The 23,382-nt window shown below is 41.1% G+C and overlaps 1 long non-coding RNA gene across 2 annotated transcripts in view; it reads left to right on the top strand.

The window, feature by feature from the left end:
- The window catches only part of LOC132396420 (uncharacterized), an 86,432-nt gene that overhangs the window by 15,663 nt on the left and 47,387 nt on the right, over positions 1–23,382 (top strand). The window contains exon 1 of one of the 2 annotated variants that reach the window (XR_009512977.1): positions 10,718–10,764. The exons of the other annotated variant lie outside the window; for it this stretch is intronic. This is a non-coding gene — a long non-coding RNA (uncharacterized LOC132396420). Of the gene's footprint in view, positions 1–10,717; positions 10,765–23,382 lie in introns of those variants that run through there. 2 annotated transcript variants of the gene reach the window in all.

A 23,382-nucleotide genomic window follows, 5' to 3' on the forward strand; every position in this document is an offset into this window, starting at 1 on the left:
TTCTTGAAGGAAAGCAATGTCAGCTTTGAGTTGTTTGATATGTGAGAAGACCTTCCTCCTTTTAACAGGGTGATTCAATCCCTTTACATTCCAGCTCACAAATTTAAGTGCACTAGCCATTATCGATTACTAATGCATAAAAGGCAGAAGGCATATAAAAAGTCAAGCAGTACAATAGCAGTCTGGGAGCAGAGATGTAAACATAGATTTGTAAAATCAAAACATATACATGTCCTGAGCAATAAAGAGATATAATATATACAGTGAGTGACATTGGAACTAGAAAACCCACCCCACCCACACAACCCAAAACTAGACGGCTACCAAAACAAGTAGCTAGCTCTACAAAAAAAATTAACCCAAATACAACTTCCAGATCTGTGTCATTAACAGCAGTTCCGTGTAAATACTATAATAAGTAGTAACTAGTTTATGCACTAAAAAACATAACTACAGATTAGAACACCTTCTGCAGGAATATAAAACTGAATACAGAGAAAATCGGAAGAGGACCAAAACTAACCTGCCAGCGAAAAAGTTATAGAAGAATAAAGTAGGAGAAAGGGGAAAAAAGGGATTAAAAAAGAGGAGAGGACAGGGAAAATTATAAATTCAAGACGAGTATTTATCAACCGTTTACAGAGAAGAGAGAAAAAAAATCAGAAATTAGAAAAAAAGGGGGTGAAAAGAAAGAAGTATAATAAAACAAATAAATATAAAAAGAAGGAAAAATAGATTGGCAATTAAACTGTGAACCAAAAAACATGAAGGCCTTCACTGAAGACTTCAAACCTCCAAAACAAGTTATAGTCAGTTGTAGAACTCTGTAGATAAAGTTGTACAACAATAAAAGATAGATTACACACACACCAAATCCAGGGAGAGATTGTCAACAGCCCTTAGAGTTTCCATGAATAATGTCTGAATGATTCAAGTAAAGTCTGAGTCCAGAAAAAGTAATTTTACTACGAGAAGTACTTATCCACCATTTTAGGAGGACTGATCGGGTTCCGAAGATGACTGGATAGCCGGAGACTTGCCACAAATGCTTCAGCTTCCTTGGCTGACTTAAACCATTTGTATTTCCCAGTGTTAAGTTTGATTCGTAGATCAGCAGGGGAACGAAGAGAGGGTTTAAAACCACGATCAAAAAGCACTTTCATTGCGCCTTTAAACTCAGTGCGCATCTTTAAGGTCTGGGGTGCAAAATCTTCCACAAAGCGAATGGTTGTATCCTGGAAGATAAAAGAACCTCTGCGACGTGCCTCTACGATCAGATGGTGTTTTACCTGGTATTGATGGAAGCACAAGATTACTGGTAGCGGGCGGTTGCCCAGAATTCCGGCTGGAACATGGACCCGGTGTGCCCATTTGAGCTCAGGCAGGTTCAGAAGCAAATCTTTCCCGAATATCTCACAGCGAAACTCGGTGAAAAACTTCACTGTTGATCCCTGTTCGGTGGCCTCTGGCAATCCAAGAATTCTAAGATTGCAGCGTCTGCTGCGATTTTCGAGATCCACCGTTTTGAAAAGGAGTTTGTTACACTTTTCCTCCAAGCTGGAACAGAGAGTCTCCAAGTATCGAACACGACTTTCTAAATCTTCAGAAGTCGAATCGATGCGAGATAAGTGTTGGGGATGTTTGCCCACCTTGTCGTTGATTTGATCAATCTTGTCCTCCAACTGTTTGAAAGCGGTTTTGAATTCCTTTAAAATTTCGTCTCGGAGCTGACCGAGCGCAGCCAGGGTCTCGTCTGAGAGAGCCTGAGCTTCCTTTCTCCCGGATTTAGAGCTCTTGCTAGACATTGTAAGTTAGATGTGTTCACAGGCAAGTAAGAGGTACCGAAAAAGTTCCCGACTAAGGTTTAAAAAATGGAGACATTTAGTGCAAAGAAAGCGACAGTAATGGAACAAAAGTTCGGAGCAGCTAAGTAATCGCCATCTTACAGGAAGTCCCGATCTCCAGTGTTTGCTGGATGGAAGACAAGCTGGACAGCGTGCATGTGTACGTGTGTGCATTTGTCTGCAGACCGCTGAGGGCTTGTTTTGCCAACAAATTTCATTCTCCATCAATCAACGGGACATGCCATTTAGCGACTTGGGCTATATTATGTGTCTTATTGTGTGCCTGTATGTTTACTGCTATCTCATGTGTCCTATACTAGCGGTGATTGATAAACTTATGGCCTAAGGTAGGAGTCAATTTTAGAAAACCTAGCATATTTATTTTTCAACATAGTCCCCTCCTACATTTACACACTTAGTCCAGTGATCGTGGAGCATACAGATCTTGGACCTCCAGAAAGTGTCTACAGCAGGGGTGATTGATAAGTTCATGGCCTAAGGTAGAAGATGAGTTATTAACTTAAAACTTTCTGCATAATCACTCAAAGAGTTGACCTGCATGTGCATGTAATGAGAGCTGTATAACTCACCTCCTTCTACCTTATCAATCACCCATCTGTGGACACTTCTGGAGGTCCAAGATCCATATGCTTCTCGACCGCTGGACTAAGTGTGTAAATGTAGGAGGGGGCTATGTTGAAAAATAAATGTGCTAGGTTTTTAAAAATTGATTCCTTCTACCTTAGGCCACAAACTTATCAATCACCCCTCGTATGTGCCTTGTGCTTTTTTTGACAGTAGGTACAGTGCTTTGCATCTTGCCCCAGAGTAACACTGTTTCATTTGGCTGTATTCATGGGTATTAATGTATGGATAGTGCAGTGTAGATAGTGTAGATACTTTATTGTCACCAAACAATTGATACTAGAGCGTACAATCATCACAGTGATATTTGTTTCTGTGCTTCGTGCTCCCTGAAGTACAAATCGAAGTAAATATAATAAAGATTCAAATTATAAATCATAATTAGAAAATAGAAAAGGGAAAGTGAGGTAGTGCAAGTCAGGTCTGGATATTTGGAAGGTACGGCCCAGATCTGGGTCAGGATCTGTTCAGCTGTCTTATCACAGTTGGAAAGAAGCTGTTCCCAAATCTGGCCGTATGAATCTTCAAGCTCCTGAACCTTCTCCTGGAGGGAAGTGGGACAAAAAGTGTGTTGGCTGGGTGGGTCGTGTACTTGATTATCCTGGCAGCACTGCTCCGACAGCATGTGGTGTAAAGTGAGTCCAAGGATGGAAGATTGGTTTGTGTGATGTTCATGATCTTCTGCAGCTTCTTCCGGTCTTGGACAGGACAACTTCCATACCAGGTTGTGATGCGCCCTAGAAGAATGCTTTCTGCGGTGTACCTATAAAAATTAGTGAGGGTTTTAGGGGACAGGCCAAATTTCTTCAGCTTTCTCAGGAAGTAAAGGAGCTGGTGGGCCTTCTTGGCAGTGGACTCTGCTTGGTTAGACCAAATCAGGTCATTTGTGATATTCAACCCGAGGAACTTAAAGCTTTTGACCTGTTCCACCTCTGCACCACCCATGTAGATTGGGTTGTGTGATCCGCTACTCCTTCTGAAGTCAACAACCAATTCCTTCGTCTTGCTGACGTTGAGGGATAGGTTACTATCTTCGCACCATGCCACCAGGTCCTTAATTTCCTCTCTGTACTCAGACTCATCATTACTCAAGACTCAAGATACGGCCTACAATTGTGGTATCATCAGCAAACTTATATATTGAGTTCGATGGAAACTTGGCTACACAATCATGGGTGTACAGTGAGTACAGCAGGGGGCTGAGTACACAGCCTTGTGGGGCACCGGTGCTCGGAGTGATTGTAGAGGAGAGCTTGTCCCCTATTTTTACAGCCTGGGTCCTGTCTGTGAGGAAGTTGAAGATCCAGCTGCAGATCTGAGAGCTAAGACCCAGGCTCCGGAGCTCAGGAATCAGTTTATTTGGAATGATGGTATTAAAAGCAGACCTGTAGTCGATGAAAAGGAGCCTTACATATGCGTCTTTATTCTCCAGGTGTTCTAAGGAGGAATGTAGTGCCAGAGAGATGGCATCTGCCATTGACCTGTTGCTCTGGTAGGCGAATTGCAAAGTGTCGAGGTTGACCGGTAGGTTATGGTTGATGTGTGCCATAACCAATCACTTGAAGCACTTCATAGCAATTGATGTTAGAGCCACAGGTCGGTAGTCATTCAGGCATGCCACCTTGCTTTTCTTTGGCACCGGGATTATCATTGCCTTCTTAAAACATGAGGGGATCTTAGACTGAAGCAGTTGAAGATGTCAGCAAACACTTAATCTTTCTGCTTCCCTTTGTGCTTTAAGTCCATTTTATTTTGTATTTGACAATCCTATCAACAAAAGAGCTTTTGCAGAGTGTTCATTTATATTCTGTTTAAGAATTATGGGCATCATGCTAACTCTTTAATTTCGATTGTTTCTTGTGTATTTTCAGCTTTTGTCCAAAAACTCATTATCCAAATGGCTTACTCTTGCTTCTTATGTATAAATGCTAAATCATAATACACCACTACAGGCATGGGGGAGTTACCCATTCTCACTTGGTTGAATGACAACTAAACTTCAACTAGAAGTTTACAAGTGTCAGGAAAGCTAAAACTACAAGGAAAAACAACAAACTGGATTCTAAACCAGCAGAATCCTATCAAAAGTTGTTCAAAGTGATAAGTTTTAAGGAGAACCTTAAAAGAAGAGAGAAAACTGTTTGGATTTAAGGAGGAAATTTTGGAATCTTTGGACATGGAGATGAAGCCAAAGTAGAACAAATAAATATGGGAACATCAAAGAGGCAAGAGTTTGAGGAATGCGTATCTCCTGGGTGGTTGTGATGTAGGAGGAATTTACACAAATAGGGAGGGATTTGCAAAATAAAAAAGGCAAGATTTGTTAAAATCAAAATTTTACTTAACTGGGACCAGTGTGGGTCAGCAGGCTCAGAGCTGGTAGGTGAATAGGACTTGGTGTGAGTTCGTACAGCGGCTGCAGAGTTTTGGGTAACTTCAAATATAGATAGGGTAGAAAGAGAAAAGTCGATCAAGAGTGCAGAGCAATGGCCAACTTTAGATATGAAGAATGGTTTCATAGCGCAAAAGTTGAGGGAAAGGTAATTAAGATGATGGTGATTCCATGACTTTGTGGACTTAAGTTCTTGTGGGCAAATATTACAGCAATGTTGTGTGCTGACACTTTAGGCTCAGACACTTAGCAGTATGATGGTAAGGAACAGTTTGTGGCAAGACAAAAGACATTGCATTCTGCTGATGAACTATGCTGGTGAATGGAAAGTGACCTGAAATGTTCGGATCACCGTGTTTCTGAGTGGTGTGCCTGTGTGCTGCAAAGCAGAAGTTGGGATCACACCGCAGGCCAGTGGACTCAGCACTGAGATGGTCAAGAACTTGCTCGTGCTGGGCAGAGGGATGGATAACCTTGGAAAGAAGAAAAGTGAAAAGGAGGAGAACAGTGTGATCAACTGTGGAGGTCTGGGGGAGAACATGGAACGAAAATACATTTTGCTTATAACAAGAGCGTGTCATTTGTTATTGAAAATGAAAATACTGTAGATGCCCGAACTCAAAAGTACATGGAAAATGCTGATAATTGTCAGCAGTTCAAGCAGCATCTGTGAAAAGAGAAATGGAGTTTATAGTGAAAGTTAATAACTTCACATCGAAATTTGTCATAATTAGCAAAAAATCTACAAGGAAAGGGGGAATGAGTAGAGAGAACAAAAGGGATGTTCTGTGATCGGAAGGAGAGCAGAAAGATTAATGACACTTGTGGAGGTATGCTAGTGGATAAAGTATGGTAAAAGCTGTTGATTGAAAGTGAAATGTCTAGGGGAGATATAAACAGGAGCAGGATGAAGAAATCCTAGTTAGAGCAAAGTAACCTGGCAGGTGACATTTCAGCTTAGAACTGTAGGAAAGATGGGAATATATTAGACAAGTCACACACTGTGGAGAAGTAAGAGTGGTAGAAATAGACTGGAATTTGCCAGGATGTAGTTACCAAGGGTGTACATTTTAGAGAATGACTGATCAATCTCCTGCGAAGGGAATAGTACAATAGCTGAATAAGGAGATATGATCTGGGGCTCAGGAAGGCAGAACAGGAAGTTGAGTGGTCAGCAATTGATCTCAGTTAGGGTCGTGACAGTGGGAAATGATTCTTCTGGATTATCTCAGAGATGTGTGATAGAGATAGCGGAGAGAAGCTCAGCTTCAGGATGCATTTTTATATGGGGACAATGAAGGGTCTTGATAGTGAATGGAAGGGGAAGCAAGAGGAAACTAGAAGATATTGCGCTGTATGTATTACATCCGACTAATGATGTTGAAACCACATGATAAATTCTTAATCTAGTACTTTTCATTGGTTCTCTGATTCATGATGACACTTTTCAATTCTTATTACTTAAAGGAATGTAAAATGTCAGCTGGTTTGGCTAATACTCCTTAATTTCCCATTCAATTGTTCACCACACGGCAAACGGTGTGGGACTCGCGCATAATGAGTTTTTGGACAAAAGCTGAAAATACACAAGAAACAATTGAAATTGAAGAGTTAGCATGATGCCCATAATTCTTAAACAGAATATAAATGAACACTCTGCAAAAGTTCTTTTGTTGATAGGATTGTCAAATACAAAATAAAATGGACTTAAAGCACAAAGGGAATCAGAAAGATTAAGTAGCAGCAAGATATCAAACTTTTAAAGTGCTTTCATACAGATACGGGCTTCTTGAGTAGCATAGGACAGACCTTTAGAGAGCTGTTCACTGAAATTTAAATCCAACAATTATGTCATCGAAATTGTTTACATTGTTTACCGAGGAAAGGAATTATTTAAGAGAACTAAGACCTGCATAGTTAGAACTATAAATGTAAAGATTAAAAATATCATAAATTACATATTGTTCTGTGCACACATGATCAATTTTGGTAGCAGACGACGAAAATAGTTCACACTGTTTCCAACAGCAAAACTTAATAACAGGAAGTATGCATAAAAGGGTGTAGCTTGTCTACTGCAAGTTTAGTGTTTTAACTTTTACTGCCAGCAGAAATAAACACAGAAAATTCAGCAAATACACATCAATCATTCTCTATGACATTAAGAGAGGACAATGACTGAAATCAGTGGAATGAATTTCAGAAGAACAGCATGCTAATGCTCCTACCATAGAACATGCCTTTCAATCTGGGATACTTTTCTGGGCACGGGGATAAATCAGTAAATGGAGAAAATACTATACAGAGTAGATCGGGCAGTGTATATGGAGAGAATAAAAAAAGTTAAGGATGCAGGTTAATGACCTTTTTTTTATTAGTTTTTTTTATACATTTTACAAATTAAAGAACCCCAAATCAAAATGAGGAACATTAATACAGTGCAAAATTAAGCATACAATGACAATATGATACAAAGAAAGAGAATTTTTTAAAAAAGCACCTAAATTGAAGACAAGTAAACTTAGTATCCTCCCCAAGCCCCACAACACAAAATAAAAACTCCAGACCAACCACAACACAATCTAGAGAATATAAATCAGGACAATCAAACACCCAGACTGTGAATACACTTAGCAACAGAGGATAATAATGCTTGCTACCAGAAAAAAAAAGGAGCTGAAAGCAAGGGACCGAAAAAAAAACCCTAGTCAAGAGGAAGGTTATGAAAGTACTCGATAAAAGGTCCCCAGACCTTATGGAACTTTAGATCCGAATTGAGAACTGAATAATGAATTTTTTCGAGGTCCAAACAGGCCATGATGTCATTAAGCCATTGAGCATGAGTGGGTGGGGCAACATCTCTCCATCTAAGGAGGGTCAAGTGTCTAGCCAGGAGAGAGGCAAAGGATAATATTCGGCATTTGGTCGGACTCAGACGTAAACCTGTCTCGCCCCAGAAACTGAACAAAGCAATTAAGGGGTTTGGTTCTAGGTGCTGATTCAGAATATACGATAACGTAGTGAAGACATCTTTCCAAAATTTCTCCAAGCTAGGACAGAACCAGTACATATGGATGAGAGAGGCCTCGCCCCTCTTGCATTTATCACAGAGCGTACTCATGTCAGGGTAGAATCGAGATAGTTTAGATTTAGATATATGGGCTCTATGAGCAATCTTAAACTGTAAAAGGCAATGGCGAACACAAAGAGAGGTTGAGTTAACCGATTTGAGAATCGAGTCCCAACTCTCATCAGATAAGGTGGTACTTAAATCCTGCTTCCATGCCATTTTAATTTTATCCAAAGGGGCCTGTCGTAAGGCTGCTAATTTATCTCGAATAACTAATATTAAACCTTTACCTAGTGGATTAATGGAAAGAAATAAGTCCATAGCATTTTTCGCAGGCATTTCAGGAAAGTTAGGAATTAAAAGAGCAATAAAGTGTCTAATTTGGAGATATCTAAAAAAATGAGCATTGGGCAGATTGAACTTAACAGAGAGCTGCTGAAAAGAAGCGAAGTGATTATCAATGAAAAGATCTTCAAAACGTCTAATGCCCTTCCTATACCAAACCTGGAATGCTGAATCGTACGTAGTAGGTAAAAAAAGGTGATCATATACGACAGGGCTAGAAACGGAAAAACCCCTGGAAACCATAGCATTTCCTAAACTGAGCCCATATACGCAAAGTGTGTCTCACAAGAGGATTAGCTATTAATCTGGACAAACTACTAGGGAGTGCAGAGCCAAGAAGTAGGTTAATGACCTTTTATCAGCAATAAAGTAAGTTAGAGGTTTTAAACAAGAATTTTGTTAGGAGGATAGCAGAAGGGAATTGGGTAGCACTGCTACCTGACTGCTCCAGTGATTCGGATTTGACTCTGACACCCGTTTCATCTACATGGAATCTACATGTTCTTTTTGTGATCCTGTGGGGTTTACACCAGTGCTCCAGTTTTGTCTTGTACTCCAAAGATAGGATTAATTGGCCATTGTAAACTGTCCATGTGTACAGTGAGCGGTATAATCTGGAGGGCAGGATATTGATGCAAGTGTGGGAAGTATAAAATGCTTTGGGTGTAGGATTAGTGTAACTGGGTGCTTAATGGTGCAAATTGGGTGGGCCAGAGGCCCAATTGCTGGGTTGTGTATCTCTCTGAATTTATATGAATGGATACATTGAGAGGAAGTGGAAGTGGCAAATATGGAGTTATGACAGCTGCAGTCCAAATGGTTCAATGATTTTCAGAACTGAATACCTCATCAAAAGTTGAAGTGATGTTTCCCAAGCTTGAGAATATTGGGACAGGGTACAAAGGCCTTTAACAAGGTTTCATCTACAGCACAGAAGTAGGGTCTTTTGTCTATTTGGTCCATACTGATCAAAATGCTAAGCTAAGCTAATCCTATTTGCCTGTATTCGGTCCATATCCTTCCAAACCATTCCTAGAATGCGCTGCCTAAGAGAATGATTGAAGCTGAGTTGCAGATGGTATTGAAGAGGTGTCCAGATGGGCACTTGAATCTCTTAGGCACTGAAGACTATGGACCAAGTGCTGGAAGGTGGGACTAATACAAAAGGATGCTCTTGGGCTGGCATGGATGAGTTGGGCCAAATGGCCTATTTCCATGTTGTAAGATCCTTTGACTTTTGCGAGCTGAGGGCAGAAAGATCAGAGTGGGAGTGAGGCAAAGTCTTGAAATGGTAAGTAGCCCACAGCACAGGGTCATGTTTACAGACTGATTAGACATATTCCTCAAAGTGATCAAGCAACCTTCTCTCCAGAGTGCAGGAGACTTGAGTTAAGCACAGAAAACAGAATGCGCTGAACTAGACAAAGGGGAGGTGAAACTCAGTCTGAAGAGGCTGAACAGAAAGAAATATGAATGCTGAAACGAAGAGAAGTTAGTGAATCCTTGGAATTTTAGAGTCATGGAGTTGTGCAGCACAGAAAAAGCCCAAGTCATCCATGATATCTGTTTGAGATGGTCCCATCACTTACATTTGGCCCATAACCCTTGGAATCTTTTCTATCCAAGTGTCAGTCCAATTATCTTTTTAACATTGCAATTATACAACTTCAACAGCTCATTCCATATACCTACCACCCTCTGACCGAAGAAATTCCCCTCCCACCTTAAATCAAGATGATCTAGTTTTAGACTCCCTGACACTGGAAAGAAGACTGTGACCATCCACCTGTCTACGCCACTCAGGATTTTGTATATCTCTATAGGTCATGCCTCTGCTTCCTACACTCTGAGAGTGAGGGGGACACAGCCTATCTGGTCTCTCTTCATAACTCAAGCCCTCCAGACCAGTAATATCTTTGTGAACCTTTTCTGCAACCTCGCTAAGCAAGAGGCAGTGGGGCTCAGTTGCTCAGTATATTCCCGTCTGGTTTCAACAGATTTGCAGATGTTAAGGGTTTCATGGTTATGGGGTTAGTGTAGGAAAGAAGACCTGAGGTAAAAAAAAAGGCAGAGCAGACAAAGGAGGCCAAATGACTTACTCCTGCTTCTTATGTATAAATGCTACATCATAATACACCACCACAGGCATGGGGGAGTTACCCATTCTCACTTGTTTCCACCCAGGGATGTTATCACTAGTTATATATCATACTTGGATCCTGTTGTGCTGTGGCCGTTTATCTGAACTCTAACCAACTTGTGCCTGAAAATTCCACGAATTAAGTAAGGAGGTCAGCATGTGCCCTCTGATAAAATGCATGCAGGTTAATGATAGTAGTTTATTTTTGGGAGGGGAGTTGTAAGTGACAAGGCCAGCCTTTTCCATTAGTGTAATCAGTCTTTTTACTTTATGTCAAGGATGATTTTGCAACAAAAGACTGTGCTGCAAGGACAAACTCTTCAAGATGGTAATTGTACTTTTTCCTATCCTGACTAGTGGAAGTTGACTATAGCAGTTGTCATCTGATTGAAGAAGAATGAAGTCAGAAAGACTGTGAAAGTTTATATATAACAAAGTTATAAAGTTTATTTCTCAGAACAATAAGCCATGAATGCTGTTCCACACAGGTAAGACAAACTAGAAACAAAACAATAAAATAAGGATCAAAACTCCTGCCATGGAAGGTCAAAATATTTCACACAACCTGTTTCCTTGAATGAAATAGTTGTCAAAACTGTACCTAAATGAAGCCAAAATGGATTTAAACAATTGCGATCTGAAGCATGTGTTTCTGATTTTGAGCCTAAGATAAATGTTTAAATTCATGATCAATGGCCCTCTGTGGTCTAGAAATGAACCAGTTCTTATCCACCAAGCCCTTCAACTCTGCAGCCTTAATGCTGTGGTCAGGTGACCACAGTGCAGAATTGACGGTACAAAATGACGGTGCAGAATTGATTTGTTAGAACTTAAACTAACATTTTAAATAATGACAGCTTTTACTGCTCTGTAACTGTGTGGATGAATACCTGAATTCATGGGCTTGTGTTCAGAGTTTGCATTAACAGGCCCCAGACTTTGGAATAAATTTAAATTCAAGTTCTTGGGTTTTCTATGTCACTTCTATCTATCAAGATATGTAAAAAGAGATTTTCTTGCACATTGAGGGAAATGACCTATTTTACCTAATACCACGAGAGTGGTTTAAATGAAACCCTTTCTTACCATTGATTTTTTTGAATTTATGGGGAAGGGGGGTTTAACCTCTAGACACACGTTTCTTACTTGAGATGTTTTGGATTTGGCAGTTGAAGACATGGGTGAGGAAGGGTGGGGTGGAGAGGGAGGCTACCCTGTGCTCTACAGTATACCAACCTAAGGTCCACGGACCCCTCATTTAATGGTTGGAGCCCTTGGCATTGGGAACCCCTGGTGTAGACACAAGAGATTGTAAATACAGGAATATGCAGCGAAATTTAAAAAAAACATCAGCTGGAATTCAGTGAGGGATGGGCGTGGTAAGTGTAGTTGAATAGCATCTGTTGGGGAATAGAATTGTCAAGGTTTTGGATTAAGATGCTGCCTCGGATTGTTTGTAGTAAAAGCTGTATGTTTCCTGTCAGTGAAAGTTTTCAGGAATTGTCCATGCATCAGCCATTTGAGTGACTGCTGCAGACTATTCACGCAGATCATCCAAGAAAGGCAGAGCTGTAAAAGCGGGAAGGGGAAAGAGGGAAGTGTTTCTAGTAGATCTGAAGTCAGCGATTCCATAGAACAATGATCCCCAACCACCAGGCCGCGGACCGGTACCAGGCCGCAAAGCAGGTGCTACTGGGCTGCGAGGAAACGATATGATTTGGCGGTATGAAATGATATGAGTCAGAGACCACTGCCATGGAAGGTTCTGAAGATAGTCATGCCCATTTTGTCGCAAACTTAGACTTTAAAACTCTTAAGTCCAAATATTGTGGTAACAAATCAAGATACAGTGCACCAGCATTTACACCTTGCAATACAAGCTGAGCACCCCTTATCTGAAATGCTTGGGGCTGGAAGTGTTTCAGATTTTGGGTTTTGGAATATATAATAAGATATGTAGCTTGGGATGGCTGTCATTTTCAACTCTGAATTTACGTGCCACTGGTATGTGCCTTTGCCTTACACTTGTTCATCACACACACCATATATACTTAACAGTAAAAATTATTATATTGTAGCGGTGTGCTAGGAAATGAGCCGCCACAATATGCTATTAATAGAATGAAAATATAATGTATTCAGGGTAACAAAAGGAGCACAGCAGTATCGGGAGAATTCCAGAATCAGCTATTGAACAACAACAAACAACTGTAGGCTTTCAGTTTCCACCTACGATGCTGTGTTTTGATTAAAAGATTGCAGTACGGTTTATTTGTATTTTACTTTGCTTATGTTTTATGTATGATATGGAAACAATCAGCATTGTAGACTTGTTCTGGTGTTAGATTTTCTTCAGCAATGATCTTTGCAAACATCAATGAATTTCTTTGCTGCTTTGTGATTCATACATGCTTTATCTTTAAACTTTTTAAAATCTTTAAAATTTTAATGTCATGCCTTTTTTAAAAATTCCTGCAACCAGCCTGGTGAATATTCACAATTGCCTTCAGTTTTCAGTTCGTCATGATAGGTTTTTGCTTGTTTCATGATCAGCAAATGTTCACTCTGACATTGATGAATCCACCCTTTCAATACGCGATTGAGATCTTAATTTTCAATTCATGCAGGGTTTTGTTATTTTTCATTAACTTCTGTTCATTACATATGTGACATCATTTCTCAGAACCTGAGCATTGCCTGGGAACCTTCCCTGTGTCTTGTGGAATTTTCCATTTGAGAAGTTATATTAGCACATAAAAATTTTGGGTTTTGGAACTTCGAATTGGGGTACTCAACTTCTATAATATAATTAGAAGACCATGAAGTAACTAGTTATTCCATTCCATTTCACATATCTAGCTTTATTTCAAAGCTCACGAGCACTGTGAGGCCCCTCAAATGACCTGTTGAGGCTTAAACCTCCAGTCTGTGTCAACTAACTAGGTATCAAGTACAATTGGAGTAGAATTGTTGCATGTGACCTTGGTGTTTCTTAGTTAGGGAAAGGAAACGTGTCCACCTTCAGACTGGAAACTGGGAAAATGTTGATTTTTGTGCAAGGGCAACATCCTGTATGCCTGTGGTGTTCCCCTCACACAAACATTGTCTTCATTGTCAAGAATCACATGTCAGTTGACTTAGCTTGAGGTCACCGAGCTCTTGGAACGATACCTCACTCCTGAGTGAACCGGGGGAACATTGGAATCAGTGAGGCAACAAACTGAAGATCAGAAACGGATTGCCTTATCCTTGGCCCGTGATCTTGTCTAAAAGCATGGAGGATATTTAGCTGGAAGATTATTCGAGGAATAAGTTGGTTATATAGGTGCTCTTTGCTCAGCCCAGCGCCACACACCTCTCATATTCCGTTTAGCCTGAAAGGTTAAGGGTCAGTGTGGGCTGTCTGGTGCAGGCCACAATACTCCTCCTGGAAGAGGTCTCTGTGGCTTTCTGTACTGGCTGTCTTTACAGGATCAATATCCTTCTGGCCTTTCTGAAGTATGAATTTCGGCAGGAAAGATCTTTATTTGAGTTTGTTTGCAGTATTTCAGTGTTGTTTCTACTTACTGTTAACACCTGAGGTGGATACTGAAGCAAATGGGCACTTCCTGGCCAGCAGCTGTCTGTCTCTCCCTCTGTAACATCTGCATTGCCCTCAGTAACGTTGAATGTGTTTCACACGCACCAGCCAATAGTTTCTAACCCAAGCACAGCCAGATGTGGTCGAAGCATCTTTCACGTACGAGTGCCTTCTGTCTTCCCAGCACAACATTTGTAAAAGAAGAGAGAGCATGCGAGTAACATTAATGCCATTAAAATTGTCAGACAATGAACACCTCCAAAGAGTAACCACTTACCTGGACATTCACTGGCATTTCCTTCGTTGAGCTCCCTGCCATCAATACTTGGGGGTCACCATTAACCAGAAACTCAGTTGAACCAACCAGTTAAAAACTATGACTAAAAGTACAAGCCAGAGGCTGTGAGTTCCTCTAGTAAGTGACTCAACTCCTGACTCTCAAAGGCTTTCAACAATCCACAGAGCACAAGTTCTGAAAATCTTCACTTGCCTGGATGTGTAGAGCTCCAAAAACTATCAGGGGGATTAACACCATGCAGGATAAAATAGTGCTCCATCCACCAAATGGACATTCAGTCCTTCCACAGCCAGCGCTTAGATGTTATCAGCAAGGGAGATGAGGCTGAGTACAGGACAACGGTGGGAAACTTTGTCACATGGTGCGAGCAGAATCATCTGCAGCTTAATGTGAAAAAGACTAAGGAGCTGGTGGTAGACCTGAGGAAGGCTAAGGCACCGGTGACCCCTATTTCCACCCAAGGGGTCAGTGTGGACATGGTGGAGGATTATTAATACCTGGGGATATGAATTGACAATAAACTGGACTGGTCAAAGAACACTGAGCTGTCTACAAGAAGGGTCAGAGCCGTCTCCATTTCCTGAGGAGACTGAGGTCCTTTAACATCTGCCGGACGATGCTGAGGATGTTCTATGAGACTCTGGTGGCCATGCTATCATGTTTGCTGTTGTGTGCTGGGGCAGCAGGCTGAGGGTAGCAGACACCAACAGAATCAACGAACTCATTCGTAAGGCCAGTGATGTTGTGCGAGTGGAACTGGACTCTCTGACGGTGGTGTCTGAAAAGTGGATGCTGTCCAAGTTGCATGCCATCTTGGACAATGACCCCCATCCACTCCATAATATACTGGTTAGGTACAGGAGTACATTCAGTCAGAGACACATTCCACCGAGATGCAACACTGAGCGTATTAGGAAGTCATTCCTGCCTATGGCCATCAAACTTTACAACTCCTCCCTCGGAGTGTCAGACACCCTGAGCCAATAGGCTGGTCCTGGACTTATTTCCACTTGGCATAATTAACTTATTATTATTTAATTATTTGTGGTTTTATGTTCCTATATTTCTACACTGTTCTTGTTTGGTGTGGCTGTAATGAAACCCAATTTCCCTCGTGATCAATAAAGTATGTCTGTCTGTAATGATGTAGACTATCTACAAAATGGACAACGCTTGCTTACCCAAGATTCTCTTAACAGCATCTGCAACATGTACCACCAGGGAGAGCAGGTGCATGGAAAGTCCACTGGGTGCAGGTTTTCCTCCAAGACACACTCCATCTAAGTTGGGAATATATTGTCAATCGTTCATTGTCTATGGGTCTTGCTCCCCATTCAGAAACATTTTGGCACCTCCTGAGCATGGTCACCACCACTTCTGAAGGGCAGTTTGGGGTGACCCATAAATGTGCTGTCTACATTCCAAAACAAATGGATGAAGTAAAAAAAAAACAAGCCAATCCTTTCTGCCAGCAATCGTTTCTTCTGCTACTGTATTTTGTGGGTCCCATCTGAGAAAACCGTGACCTGAACCTGCAATATCTGTTTCCTCTCAAAACTACTGTGTCAGACTGAGCAGAGCCAAGGCCTCAGTGCTCACTAGCATGCAGTTAGTTTACAGTACAGCAATATCTTTTGACTTACATACTTTTTAACCCTTAAAGAATAAACATTGTCCTATTTCCTTTCCCTGCACCAGGAACTTAAAGGCCAAATCTTTATTTTTTTTATAATTGAACATTTTTATATTTTATTCAGCAAATTAGAGTCATGGAGTTTTTGACCTATCTGGTCCATTGGCGACTAACATGCCTTATCCAAGCTAGTCCCATTTACTAACATAATCTTCCACAATATGCCCATAGGCCCATGACCTTCTAAACATTTCCAATCCATGTAACTGTTCCAAGTATTTTAAAAATGTTGTTATTGTACCTGCCTCAACCACATCATTTGGCAGTTGATTTCGCATAGATACCAATCTTTCATGTGTAAAAGAAAAGTTCCCCTTCAAATCCCTCTTAAATCTTCCCCTTCTCATCTTAAACCTATGCCCTCTTGTTCTTGATATCGCAACTCTAAAAAAAAACTGAATGCATTCAGCTTATCGATGCCCCTCATGAATTTATATTGTGCAGAAGTCTTAAGCATACCATATATACATAGCTAGGGTGCCTAGACTTTTTCACGGTACTGTGCTTGTCAACATGGAGCAGAGAGCAAGTTTGTAAATCTGGTGGGAGCAAAGGGTGACGGGAATGGCAAGGATGGAGCACTGTGGGAGGGGTGAGGGGCAGGTGGCAGAGAAGGTGTGCTGGGGTGGGGGGGGGGGGCATGGGTGCAGATACCAGGCAAGGTCATTTGATTCCAAACAATTGGTTTATTAATCATTACAGAATGTCTCTCTGGTGTTTCCCATCCCCTTCCCTCTCCCTTCTCTTTTTCCTAACCATGATTCCCCTCTCCCTGTCCCTGTCCCCTTCCTGCTCTAAGTCCACAATAGAGACCCATATCAGAGTCAGGTTTATAACCACTCACATGTCATGAAATTTGTTTTTTTTATTAGCAGCAGCAATACATAAAATTACTACAGTACTGTGCAAAAGTCTTAGGCACCCTAGCTTTATATAGAGTATATGGCCAAGACTTTAGCACAGAACAGCAGCTCTATAAAACCACCTCTCAGTCCACCTATACTCTAAGGAATAAAGTCCTGGTTTGTCCAACCTCCCCTGATGACCCAGTCCTTCAAGTCCGCATCCTTGTAAATCTCTTCTGTTCTCTTTCCAGTTTAATGTCATCTTTCCTGTAGCAGCAGGACCAAAACTGAGCACAATACTCTAAATGTGTCTTCACATGTGACTTTGCCACTCTCAGACTCACTGACCTGACTTGTGAAAGCCAGTATGCCAAAGTCTTCTTCACCCACCATCCTGTCTACTTGTCACATGCTTCCTGTGAGCCATGTACTTGCTCTTCAAGGTCCTTCGATTCAAAAAACACAACCTGGGGCCTGGCTGTTCACTGTGGAAGTCCTATCTGAAATTTACTTCCCAAACTTCCTCAGCCTATTTACTCAACTGATCAACATCCTCTGTAATTTTTCATAACCTTCTTCATTGGCCACTATACCACCTATTTCATTGACACCTGCATATCTCTTAACCGTATCATCCAAAGTCTTTTCAGAGGTCTGTATATCTTTTCCCTCAGAGTCTTCTCCAGTAACTCACCTACCACTAGGAGAGATTCAATTAACCATGTATTACAACGGTGGTGTTCAGAACAGCATCTTTGAATGCACAGCATGCTGAATGCAAGGAAAAGTAGTGTTGACTGTAGCAGAGACATTCCCCTCCCTGATGCTCTGAACAACCATTGTGCATGCAGCACAATACTGGCCACGAAAGCTTCCCATCTCCCTGTGAGCAACCACTGTCCGTAACAGCAGCAGACTTGAGAAGGACTCTGCAGAGGGTCAACCACCAGAAGTCAGCCAGGCCAGACAACACCCCAGGCCGAGTACTCAGGGAGTTCACTGGCATCCTCACAGATATCTGCAACACATCACTCATCCAAGCTGCTGTCCCCACATGCTTCAAAACAGCTATCATCATCGCTGTAGTAAAGAACTCTGCACCTTCAGAACAAAATGGCTCTTGCCCGGTCATCATGAAATAGCTGGTAAAGGCAAATTGGACATGCACCAATGTGCTTACCAACAGAACTACGCTGCAACAGATACCATAGCATTTGTCATGCACTGGCCCTGACATACCAGCAAACAAGGACACTTATGTAAGGATGCTGTGTCTAGATTTCAGTTTGGCATTCAACACTATCGTCACACAGACCTTGGTGAACAAACTCCTACTTCTCGGTCTAAATAACCACAGTGCATCTAGGTGTTGGACTTTCTAACCAACAGACCTCAAATAGCTAGAATACACAGCCATGTCTTCCTCGCCATCATTCTCATTGTGGGTGCTCCCAGCGCTGTTCACTCTGCTCTCACGTAACTGCACGGCCAAACACCTGAGTAATCACTTTGTCAAGTTCGATGAAAACATGACAGTAGTGGGGCTCATCACTAACTACGGTGAGACAGCCTCTGGAGAGGAGGTGAAAGGGTTCAAGACCTGGTGCCAGGCAAATAACCTCTTCTTCAATGTCAACAAGTCAAAGGAGATGGTTATCAATTTCAGGCGAACTCACACCCTCCTTTATACTGATGACACAGTAGTTTCAAACTACTGAGAGTGTACATCTCACACAATCTCTCCTAGTCCCAGAACACACCCTACACAATCAAGAAAGCTCACCAACACCTCTACTTTGTGAGGAGGCTGAAGAGAACTGTACTAGGCACATCTATACTCACATCTACAGGCATGCAGTAACGAGCATCCTAACAACTGCATAGCACAGAAACTGTATTGCAGCAGACAGGAGGGTTCCACAATGTGTAGTCCGAACTGCCCATTACATCACCAGCACCAACCTACCCAACATCAAGGACATGTGTACAGAGAGGTGCTGGAAAAGGGCCAGTAATATCATGAAGGATCCCATCCACATTCCTGTTATTTCCCTCTTCCTAGACCAGGGCTCCCAGTTCTAACTCTCTTCTGCTTTATTTGGTATTATCTTAGTCAGAAATAAAGCTGATTTTATTATCTAAATAACTCAGCTAATAGCAGTTCCAGCAACTACAATTGTCATAATTTGCATATACCTTTATGAGATTGCTGTTAAGTGTCATGACTCCAATTTAATCCTTTATTTGTCAATGACATCTTAAGAGCAAGAGTAGGAAATAGTGGGGAAATACTTTGTATGATGTTTAAAGGATCCTAATAATAGAAGAAAATCTAAGACAAAATGAAGGAAGGAACTTAAATCAGCACTGTCACTTAGAGGAAGGGTAGGAAACTAAAGGCTGACAAATCCTATGCAACAGATGACCTCCATCCTAGGGTCTTAAATAAAGGAGATGCAGAGATAGTAGAGATATTGTTCATAATCTTCTGAAGTTCCAGATTCTGGAAATGACCTGAAACATTGGAAAATCACAACCCCAGTTAAAGAAAGGGGAGAGAATGAATACAGGAATTATTAACCCAGTAGCTGGACTTCTGTCATTGGGAGAATGTCAGGATCTATTATTAATGAAGAAGTAGCAGGACAATTAGAAAATGTGGTTTTGTTCATTAGAGTGTAAGCGAATGACAGATAATTTTAAGTTGCAGAGGGAGCTTGTCAGGGTTTTTTGAGAAGATGTTTCCTCTTGTGGGGAATCTGGAAGTAGGACATACCATTTCAGAATAAAGGGTTGCCAGTTAGAAGATGAAAACCTCTGAGAGGAGTGACAAATCTTTGGAATTCTCTGCTGCGCTGCATTGTAAATGCTGTGTCCCTGAATATATTCAAGCCGAGCTCTTCATTCTTTGAAGCCCGATTCAATTTAGCACTCCGTTTGCTGTAATTTTAAATACATTGGTAAACTAGGTTATATTGATTCAATGAAAAGCATAAGTTTGCATGTTATTCAAACAGATCATTAAGGTAGTACAAAAAAAATAAAAGAGCAGAATGCAGAATATTGTGTTACAATTTGCAAGGGTCTTAACAAGGTAGACAGAGACATCAAAATTTCATTTTAATTCTATGAAATCCAGTTTAGAGACTTATAACTGTCATTTTGTCTAGTTGTGTGTACTCTCAAGATGTTGTTCCTTCTGCCCAGCGAGAAGGAGGAAGAAGAAGGAATGTCCAGTGTAAAGGGTCTTTGATTATTTTGGTTGTTTTCCTAAGGCAACAGTGTCAATGGGGAAGAGATTGGTTTTCGAGATGACTTAGCAATTTCTGCGGTCTTGAGCAGAGAGGTTGTCTTACCAAACTGTGATGCCTCCAGATAGGATGTTTCCTGAGGTGCACCTGTAGATATTGGTGAAGGTCATCGGGAAGATGCCAAATTTCCTCAGCTTTCCAAGGATGTAGAGGCACTGGTGTGCTTTCTTGACAACAACATCCATGTGGCTGGTCCAAGACAAATCATTTTCATACTTATACAAAATATGAAATAAATTGATTTATGGTCCAGTTTATAAACAATTGATTTATTGATCATGACAGAAAATCTCTCTGGTGTTTCCTGCTCCCTCCCCTCTCCCTTCCCCTTTTCTCAGCCATAATTCCCCTCTCCCTGCCCCCTTCCCACTCTCAGTCCACAATAGAGACCCATATCAGAATCAGGTTTATCATCACTCACGTATGTCATGACTTTTCTTTTGCGACAGCTGTAGAGTGCAGTATATAAAATCACTGCATATATATATAGCACCCTAGCGATATATATGCTCCTGAGACTTTTGCATTGTACTGGATTTCTTCAGTTTTTGTGTGGAGGGAAATAGTAATTTTTCCTTCTTCACTTAGGTCTGAGGTTAAAGTATCAGCTTATCATCCAATGGCAATGTTGGACTCCACTCTACATACTTAAGGAGGAAGTGTCTACTTCCTCGGACGTTCTTCTGTACTTAGATAGATCCATTGAAACTGTATTTACCTGAATCCTAATTATTTACACAGGCTTTTAGCTCCTAGGCCGTCGATGACTCCCGCCTCCATCGTCCTCTGAAGTTGATGGTATGATTTGTGTAAATCAATGCTTCTGCAATCCATTGCATGTACAGGGATCGCCCTTTACATCTTCACCAGAGCCCTGTTGGCCAGCCTTTCCCGTTTCCCCCTCTCACGACAGGGACGTAGGATTGGACTTGACTCTCCCACATCAGTATTGTGAGTGAAATTCAGTTAAGGTCAGTTACTTGGGAAATATTTCAGGCCACAGTTGTTTGGGGTGTCATATGATTTACCAAGAGAGTTGAATGTTACTGTAATGGGATTTCCCTTTGGTACAAAGTAACTTCTGTATAGATTTAATTGTATGTTTACAGTATCTGATTTGTACTTGAAGTAAATATTACAGTAACAGATTTGTACTATATGAATCTCATGTATTCATTGCAACAAACTCTAGCTTGTATTTCTACTTTGCCTTTGTCTGCAAGGAATTTCTGGCAGATCTTGCTCTTTGTTGCATCTATCCTTCCGATTAAAGTAATTGCTTCCATAATCGAACGCTATGGTGAAGGGAAAAGTCTGCTGGAGAAACCCACAACCCAACGCGAATGCAGTCCCAGCCAGAGGAAAGGCCAGTTGTGACTAGTACTGAGATATGGGTGGAAAATGGAAAGGTAATTAATGGATCCGCGAGTCTGCACTTACTCAGAGCCTCTGAGGCATTGAAAGAAATAACACATCAAACTTAACTGCATTTTTGGTTCTGAAATGTGACAGCTGAAAATTGAGGGGCTTCTGGTTATAAAACTTACTATGTTCATCTGTGTGGCCGAAGGCGAACAATATCAAATTTAAGACCCGGGTTTTAAGTCTGTAATGTGATTGTCCATACTGAGTTAAAGGAATCACTACTAAAAGTTCTTTGAGTTCTAAAAGTTCTAAAAGTTCTAAAAGTTGTTCTACAACTGAATACATGAGTAATTATTTTGCACTAGATAGTTGCCTAAACTGACATTGTGCTGCTGAAATGCTGTGAATAGCACCACTTCCTGCTACTACTTGCAGAAGGGTTCCAGCAGACATTTTCTGGCATTTTATAATGCTTTTAGCAAACCACTGGGATTCTCACTAACATTCCTGTTTTTGTTTGGATCAGTTTGGTGTCCTACAAGTGGAACTCTAAGGCCACGTTAAGAGATATTGAATTTTGTATACTTATCTGAATTGTAACTATTTGCTGAAAACCAGAGTAAGGCGACATTAAAAGTTCAGAGATCCCAAGTGTGCATGGAACTATAGCTTCGGTTTAATCAACTGAAAACAACAAAGGACACACACAAATTGCTTTGAATGGTATTAAACTCATTTTTTTCAATACACAAAAGAAATGAACACCACATTGAGATACTATTTTCTTGGAATAAGTGAGATATACCAGCACATTTTGTTTTAATTTTCCTTTTTCATTAGCATAAGATTGTAAGACAAAGGAGCAGAATTAAGCCATTTGGGCCATTGGGTCTACTCCACCATTTCATCATGGCTGATCCAATTTTCCTCTCAGCCCCAATCTTGCCTTCTCCCTGTATCACATCATGCCCTGACAATTGAGAATCTATCACCCTCTGCTTTAAATATACACACAGATTTGGCCTCCACAGCTGCCCGTGGCAAAGAATTCCACAGATTCACCACTCTCCGGCTAAAGAAAATCCTCCTCATCTCCGTTCTAAAAGGACGCCCCTCTATTCCGAGGGTGTGTTCCCTAGTCCTAGACTCTCCCATCATAGGAAACATTCACTCCGTGTCCAGTCTATCGAGGCCTTTCATCATTCGATAGGTTTCAATGAGATCACCCCTCATTCTTCTGAATTCCAATAAGTAAACGCTCTTCATATGACTAGCTGTTGAAACTTTGAATCACTTCTATGAACCTACTTTGAACCCTCTCCAGTTTCTGCATATCCTTTCAGCATAAGGTGCACAAACCTGCTCACAATACTCCAAATGAGGCCTCACCAGTGTTTTATAAAGTCTCAACATTACATCCTTGTTTTTATATTCTAGTCCTCTTGAAATGAATGCCTCATTTGCTTTCCTCACCACAGACTCAACCTGCAAATTACCCTTTAGGAAATCCTACACAAGCACTCCCAAGTCCCTTTGCACCTACTTTTTTTGTATTTTCTCTCCATTTGGAAAATAGTCAACCCTTTCATTTTTTCCTTCCAAAGTGCATGACCATACACTTCCTGACACTGTATTCCATCCGCCACTTCTTCACCCAATCTGCTAATCTGTCTAAATCCATCTGCAGCTCTCTACTTCCTCAAAACTACCTGCCACTGCACCTGTCTTAGTATCATCTGCAAACTTTGCAACAAAGCCATCAACTCCATCATCCAAATCATTGACATATAATGTTAAAAGAATCGGTCCCACATGGATCTCTGTGGAACACCACTAATTGCCAGCAGCCAACCA

This window comes from Hypanus sabinus, chromosome 7 (genome assembly GCF_030144855.1).
Source record: "Hypanus sabinus isolate sHypSab1 chromosome 7, sHypSab1.hap1, whole genome shotgun sequence".
NCBI lineage: Eukaryota > Metazoa > Chordata > Chondrichthyes > Myliobatiformes > Dasyatidae > Hypanus > Hypanus sabinus.